The following is a 9,113-nucleotide window of genomic DNA, read 5'->3' as shown; positions in this document are numbered from 1 at the left end:
TCTGTATTGGTAACTTCTTGTACTAATTTTGTATTCTAATAAACCTCGAGCCCATGATCAGGAGAATCTGTCCTCCAAATTCCGTGCCATTCTGGCAATATATGGAACTCTGAGTTGGGAAAGTTTAATTTCGACAACCCTATATTAGAACACTTACGGAGCATGATATCATTTATATTTTTACTAATCATTGTTATTTTTATACTCCATAATAAATGCCTTTTGATACATAGTCTCGTAGTAGCTAAACCGATCATAGTTTCAGTAAATCAATAGCCAAAATGTTCAAGGTTATGATTTTGACATATCTCCATGTTTTAGACCTCCCCAAGTTCTTTTTTTTTTTTTTAAGTCTTGTGTGTTGATCTCTGAACACGAAAACTGAAAACAGCTACAAGCTAAATATTTCTTCGTAATCTCAAGACCAAAACTGTAGATAAATGTGGAATTCTGGATTCAGTCGTTCAGTACAATATAATGATTCTTAATCATACAGGATTTTCGATATTAAACTACGAAACTTAACCTAAGTACCATAATGTGTAAATATACATTCAAGGAGCGAACACAATGGCTGGGTATTAAAGCTTTCGTCTTTCGCAAACACAAAATGGCACACCTGTTTTACGTAGAATTTAGCTTCCATTTGAATGCATTATTTTAATCACAAATGAATTTAATCGATAGTAAAATTTACTTCATGTCTTTTTCTAGAACTCATAAATCATTATTTACAATTTCATGAAAAAATAATAAGTCTGCAAGTTTGTTCCTACTTATTTATTTCATCCAAAAATTGATAAATGGAAAGCTCATGACTAAAATAAGTAGGTGGTAGTTAAAAGAAATGGTATCTGGTCGTAAAATGAAGTATATGTGTATTGTAAAATAGTATAGATACGAGTCCTCATCTAAAAGCTTTTTTTTTCTTTAATATTTTATTGACTTTTATACTTAGAAGCAGAGATACTAGAATAACAAGTCAACTAAAAATAATGTACTTCCAGTAAATGTAAATGATATGTAGTAATATTGCCAGCATTCTGTCATTTGAAATAAAAATCGTCTCAAATATGTCACATATGTTTAGTTTATTTCTTTTAAATCCTTTTTATAGCTTTCGTAATATCTGTAATATACAAACTGTACTTAAAATGGCACATTTTCATGTAGACACAGTCATATTGCATTGATGTTGTAGAAGTGAAATGAGAAATTTTGAAACTAACTTTCCTTGCAAAAATGGCATTTATTATTTATGTACAAATATATTCTCTTCTATTATAAATAATGATTTATGAGAAGTATAGAATATGCTAAGAATATTCAAAAATAATTAAAGCTAAAATTAAAAATAAAAAAAAACTTATTAATATACCTCAAAACATTAGAATTTTTTAGGAAAACTATTACAATTAGAGCGCGCAGTTGCTGCAACATCTAAAAATACAAGTAATTATGTGCAGATTTTTCAAAGTAGAAAAAGCTTGAAGATTATAATGCAAAATAATTAGCAATAAAGATGGAAAAAAATTAATCTTCCCTGAAGGCTTTAACAAGGCTCACCTTCGGAACAAGGATTGAAAATAAGGATTTTTTTTTCTAAGAGGACCAAACACCCCAAGAAGAACAAATATATATATATACATATACCAAATATAAATTTAGAAAAACTAGGAATAAAATACCATTACAAATAATGTATATATAAATATACATTAAATTACATCAAAATCTAAGAACTGCAAAATTGGAAGCGACAGAATTATATACAGTATTTTCAATTCTTTGATTTTGATGTTTTAATTTTTTTTTATATTTGTAATCTTGTTTTCTTTTATTCTTCGTTTTTCTATATTTGTATTCTGTATATTTCCTCTTGTTTGGCCGAAACCTCAATTTCTCGGGTCAAGAGGGGATAATATTTCGAAAAAAAAAACAATCATTTCAAATTCTAATTTTCTAAAACTCTAATTTTTCAAACCTTAGAGGCCTTGTAAATAAATTGTATGTATTATATTATATGAATATTATCCCATTTAAAATTAAATCTAATCCTGTAAGGTTTAATATAATTTTTAAGCCTTTCTTTCAATATAGTAACATTACTTAAAATTTGATTGAATGTATTTCAATCTTAGATAAATTAGATTGCGATAAATATATTTTCGATCACACAATCAGGCTTTATATTTTAAATAATAATTTTAACATTAAAACATCGGTGGTTTTATGAAATGTACTTACAATACTTCATATCGGCCTTTCGGCAAATATTTGTTTATAAATATTTCTAACTTTAAAGAAACATTTTTTCAAATAAATATAACATACAAATAATATAATATAAAAGCAAATCCTCTGAAACTCATTTCATGATTTCAAAAATAAAATCGAAAGCATAAAAATAGTGAAATCAGAAACCAAAAAAATTGCTACATTTCGAACTCAATAACAGTTTTTCTATTTTAGCCAATGCATTTGCCTACGGCATCAAAAGAAATTCCAAACATTGTTGCAATATCTATATTTCGGAACATTTGTCTACCTTTCTGTACAATTTCCCCTGAAAATTGCATTCACAAGTACAAATTTGTACCCCTCAAGTTAAGTGGTGTGGTCTCTTCAAATTTTCCACTCTGTTATCTGGAATCAAATTATTTTTCAGAATATTCTTACACTAGCCGCCTTTGGCGACCAGCCGGTTCGCCAATCTTAATGTTCGTTTAAATTTTAATAATTAAATAGGTTGAACCGGAGTTTAACCCCCTTCTTCGCCAAGTTGCGATAACGCTCCAAAGCTGGCAATCTTTATTATGCACTATAATTGAACATCTGCTCCTTTGCTTTTGAACATTTCGCAAGGTCGTTGTTGGCGATTTTTAAAAATTGCTCCAAGCAGGAGGTTAAACTCCGGTCGTACCATTAAATATTTTACGCAATTCCAACTTTAATAGATTCTTCGGCAAAATATTTTAAAACTTCAAATTTTATAGTCATATAATTCACTCATAATATTATAAGGGCCTTCAGTCATAGCCTGATATGTATCTCTCTAATTTTCTGTTACCCCTCGTAGAAATTATGCTTTAAATTAAAGTGTAAATGATTAATCTGCAATTAATATAATAATATTTTTTACTGAAACAAAGCATTTTTTAATACTATGATTACTGATAATAGAGTCACTGAGCGTTTAGACTTTATGGGCACTAAAGAATATCTTTCTTAATTTATGTAATATCTCAAGAATTTGTCAACAAAAATTTCTCAGATTCATCATGAACAGATCGATTCAATGTTTAATTTAATTAACAATGTTTAATTTTAAATGCATCAAACACTAAAAAAATAAAATGAATCGTTTAAAATAATCGGTCGAAAACAGGTTTAAAAAATACTTAAAAAACGATGTACTTAAAACTATAAGCATATACAAAAAAGTATATAACTAACATAAATACAATTTAATTACAAAAGCATCCAATTAACCTAAAAATAATTTAAATCATTGAAAATAGGTTTAAAAAAACTACTTAAAATACGATGTACTTAAAACTATAAGCATATACAAAATATATATAACTAACATAAATACAATTTACTTACAAAAGCATGCAACTAACCTAAAAATAATTTAATTCATCCGTTGGTTGCCATGTCAACAGTCAGAAAAGAATGCGCATGCGTGAATTTTCTTCGCCAGTTACATTAACACAAGTGCGTGAATTTTTCTACGCCAGTTGGGGTAACGCTATGCAGATTATACATTTTTAATTTCCTTTATTCTGTGTTATTTTAATTCAAAAGAACTTCAGAATGAATCTGAAACATGGATTAATTAACAATGTTTAATTTTAAATGCATAAAACATTAAGAAAATAATTAGAATCGTTTGAAATAATCCGCCGAAAAATGTTAACCCTAGCCTCAATTCTGTTGGGAGAAAAAAATAACTGAAAGTTGGCGGTGGGGAAAATGGAAGATTTTTTTTGCGGAAAAGTTGGCGGTGGGGAAAATGGAAGATTTTTTTGGCGGGAAAGTTAGTTTTTAACTAATAATTAAAATTCTAATTAAAATTTCAAAAAAAGGGACCCCAGGTGCACATTCCCGACCTCTAAGGTATACATGTACCAAATTTGATAGCTGTATGTCAAATGACCTGACCTGTAGAGCGCCAACACACACACACACACACATTGAGCTTTATTATAAGTATAGATATAGATAATGTTTTGCACTTCAATCCATTTTTTTTTTATCAATCCTACTGCATTTACATTATTTCTTACAATCAGTTTTGAATAAAGTTGTTTTCCTGGTGAAGATTCAATCAGAAAATAATACCGTTCAGATAGTCTTTACTTTCAGATTTATAATGGGAAAAATCCATACATGTTAAGTGTGTAGTACTGATGTAATTTTTCGATTGTAATTTAATTTTCGAATTTACTAGTTGAATTCGATTATATATTTCAGGAGAAGAAAATAGAAGTTAAGATAAACTGCAATAGTATTCACGATCATTAGAATATATTTGTGCTTGCAATGTAACCATGGAGGCAGTGAAATGACTTCAGTCTTTCTTCTAAGAAGAAAAAAGACAGTTATAGCTTCAGATTGATTTCTTTTCATATTATATAAAAACATGATACCTTTGATTATCGCAAAATATTCTTCATTGTTAGACAACATTTGTCTCACTCCACGGGTAAATTACCAATTTCATTATCCTCACAGTAAAATTCATATTTTTTAATCATATGGACTCCCATTAACATAGTATAATTAAATTAATTTCCATAAAATTTGGTCAACTTATTTTAGACAAATATATAGATAGAAACCTTTTTATTACGTTATAGTTGCCCAGTGACTAGTCATTACTCACTGACCTAGTTTTGTTACCTAATCATTGTTCAGAGGGAAATATATCATTCATACAAATATTTAATTTTATATGATGTTAACTTGCTGAAAAATAAATTGTTGTCTACAACATAGAAAAGGGATAATCATATGATCCAATGAGCTAGGAGAACCATGCATTATCAGTTTTGCTACTATTTTCTCTAATGCAACTCAAAACTTTTCCTTATCTTCATTTGATGAGAGGTTTTCCTAATGTGACATACGGTTTCGAGTGGGGAAGCTCAGTAGAGTGGAAATATCGCTACCTACGTAGAAATATATATCATTTCCATTTTTTTTAATCCATTAGTTTCGATTATTTCAAACGAATTCAAATGGAAATTGGGGTAAACTCTTAGAATGAATCTGCAATGCAGTGATGATAACGTCGTGTCCGCGGTACCACTTAAAGGTAGTGCAGTAGCTTCTGAGGGTAAAGGCCCCTGAGCACCGGAGGGCAGAAGTCGGACTTCTAGCTCATATGAAACACACACATTCGCGTGCACAACCCCTTTTTACAGAGGGGCACATTCACACACCTCACAGACAGAACAAAGATGAAGAATAGCCATGCCCAAATCTGGATTCGAACCCGGGACTTCCAGATCACGAAGAAGATGCGCTACCCCTATGCCAGGGCGCCGGCTCTGCAATGTAATTTCAGTTATATTATCAATTTTATGCGAAATTAGGTGACATGTTACGACAGTGTGAATGTTGTTTGTAAAATCATTTTTATAAGAACAACTACCTGGTTGTGGTTTGTGAAGAATGTTTAAATTTAGATATCATCTATCAAATATTTTCAGATAAGGTTCATGAATCTTATTTTGTTTCAAAGTAGTAAAATATGTTATTATATACTCAAATAGGAAATTCTTTTATCAGCATTTACTAAAAGAGTTTTATCAAAATAGTGTAAATATGAGATTAGATTAATTTTTTGAATAATTATAACAATTCCTATTATTGCACAATAAACAATTACCACAATTACCAGGATTGAAATAGCTCAGAAATATGCTGCAATTACTAGCAATTCTCATAAATTGGAATTGCCATAAGCCAAAGAAAGAAAACACAATAATGGGTCTTTAACTCTTTCATTACTTCATCGGCCCAACCTGGGATGCAAATTTTATCTTAGCTTGTAAGTTTCTATTTCAAATTAGAGGGTGCAAAATACAAAGCGAAAGCCTCATTGGTGAGAACTCGTTTTACATCCAGCACTCCTCGTTTTAAACAGAAACCAGCCTGCCGGAATAGAATTTGCACGGTCGGCAGGGTCGAGTCAGTAGTGAAAGGGTTAATGGATATAAATGTGTATTAAAAAGCAAATGCTACGGTTACTTGGTTTTGTATAAAATTCTAAGAAACAAAGAAAATATTAATGACAGAGTACTTGAAATGCCACCCTTCATTGTACGATGGTATAAAATTTAAAACATACTTTTTATTTTGTTTCAATCTACAAATTATTTAAATACTTCTCGAAATGTTTGACCAATTGTTTTTTTAATGACTACTTTTGACAAATTTGAAAAATATTTTTAAAAAAATTGTGAAAATGCAAATTTGAAAAAAAAAGAAATATGGGAATTTATTTTAAATTATTCTAAACGTATATTCAATTAAATCTGAGGAAATAATTTGTGATTCCAATGATATCAAAAATAAAGAATTTTATAAGAATTCAAAAAATCGTTTGCTCACAGCTTAAACGCATAGAAAAAGTTTTAAAAAATTAAATTGGATAAAAACTAAATAAAAAATAACGAAGGTAAGGAAAATCTTTTTCAAATGTTAGTAATTTTATTTTTCATAATTCTTTGAAAATTATAATATTAGGCTTTCTCCCGGAATTTGTTTTTCTCAATTATCAACGAATCATTCGTTTATTTCATGATACATTTTTGCCAATACAATTTCCTATACTACTTCAGATAATAGGAACAAAAATGAAAAATGAAAAACATGAACATTTTTTGAAAGAAATTCTGTGCACGCATCCCTTCCTAAATTGAAAAACAAACCATTCGTTAGTTCCAAAGCTCCCATCCCAAATGTAAGACTTCTCTGTAGTTTAAGGAATTACTAAACCATAGCTGGAGAAGATGATGGAGATTCTATTATTCAGAACCAAAAAAAAAAATAATAACTCAGAAAACCAGGTTTTATAGTCCATCGTTAAAGCACGGACCAGTAGTGTAACGCTTAATTCCCACCTGGGAAATTAACAGCATTCTCCATCGTGCAATTAAAGATTCTTAACCAATGAGGCATAGTGTTAGGTGGAAAATAAAGTGAAATCAGGATCCGCTGGGATTTTCTAGAAGATAAGAAACTGAAAGAATCTCTTGAACTGCATTATTTTCAGTTGGAGTAAAAGTGGGAAGTGGTAGATAATGAGAGTTAATCGATTACTTACGACTGGTTGAGAGCTATACTGTGATAAAAGGGAAAAATCTAGAAAACTGAGCTAAACGAATACCTTGTAGCAGCACACAAAGTATAAAAAAAATAAACTTTTCTCCTTTTCTTTTGACAGTCTTTTATGCTTTAGAGTTCTCATATATTTGATGTCGTGATGGTGAAATAAAATTTACCTTCCCTGCGTAATATATTATCAAATAATTCATAATAAGTATCCATAATTGATGTCTAAACTGAAGGTATATTATTATTTATTTTTATTTCGTAATTTTCAGGGGGGGGCGTCTAGAGAAATTAATCCAGCATGAAAAACAAGAATTTATTGGAAACTAAAAGAATCCATATTCATTGGAAAATATAATTCACATTTTTAATATCAAGAGTTTAAAAAATACTTATTCAATTAGTTTAATTGTTAAGAAATACTGTCCAGTTTCCTCGTCACTTTTCAAGTTTTCTTTATTATTATAATCATAAAATCTCGCACACGTGCCAATATATATTTAACATTTTTAAGAAGGTAATAGCAGCACAACAGAACTATATACATAAGCTTTAAGTGTAAATCACATTTTTCTTCAACGTAAGCAGTAATAATTAGCTCGATGAATATATTATTCATCAATGAAATCAGCAACATTACTCGACGTGAGTTTAAAAGGACATATTAAAAAACGTGGAATGACCATAAATAAGATTCACTATTTCGAAGCATCTGCAACCAATACTAATGAAATCAAACTTCAATGCACAGCTTGGAAATTATGGAGAGATGAATTCCGCATAGAAATAAGAAATTATTCATAGAGAGTCTAATATACAAATGTAAAATTAACACTTCAAAAATATGACTCAAATAATGATTAATAAAAAAAAATTCTGTACCTTTCATACTGCATATAATTATTGATTTCTGTTTTCCGACAATGTTCAGAACTTTTGCTCTTTTTTTTTTTTTTTTTTTTTTCAGAAGCGGAGGGGGTTTTTTGAGGAGAGGGATGTGAGTGGTTTTAATTCTTTCGACTTTCGACAATCTTTATATGACATTCAATTTCATTCTGTACATTCATTTTAGTTGCAAGTGTTTCTAAATAAGTCAAATTATTTTGAGGTCACTCATGTATCTTTTATTTCACAAGTTTAGCCACACAATTTATGTTTGACAAATACTTAATACTAATTTTTCTGTTTCTACATGCGAATTTTTTGTGAAAGGATGGGAAATAAATTCCGAAAAACATTTCCTCTAAAAATCATATCAGGAACATGTTTAAATACCAATGTCACGATATTCGTTCACATTCATTACTCGTACGGTTATTACACACTTAAATATCCGTGAAGTAATTTTATGCCCATCTTGTATTATGAGAAGTAGTGCATTTCATAAAAATGATAAAATCATTTTATTAATTATTTTCATAATATTTTAAATATCATAAGCACCTAAAATACAACAAATATACAAATTTCAAAAGTTGCGGTAAGAATGTTTAGTAGTTATACTTTAGAATCCCCGATGTTTCGAATACCAGAATTACCGTTTAAAAGGGAGGAGAGGACCAATTCCTAAAAATGAAATGTTTGGCAATTGAATAAACGACATATCATTTAAGAGCTGTAGGAATTAGTATTTGAAATACTTTTCCTTTTTTGGTAATATTAGAATGTATATATGGACAAAAATATGTTTAATATTCTAGAAATATTCAATTTATAAGATTCCATTATTACAGAATCAAAAAGCGGGAGTTCTGAACTTTAATCCA

Source organism: Argiope bruennichi, chromosome X1, assembly GCF_947563725.1.
Source record: "Argiope bruennichi chromosome X1, qqArgBrue1.1, whole genome shotgun sequence".
Classification (NCBI taxonomy): Eukaryota; Metazoa; Arthropoda; class Arachnida; order Araneae; family Araneidae; genus Argiope; species Argiope bruennichi.
The sequence above is the reverse complement of the archived record's forward strand: the minus strand, read 5'-3'. Positions refer to the sequence as shown.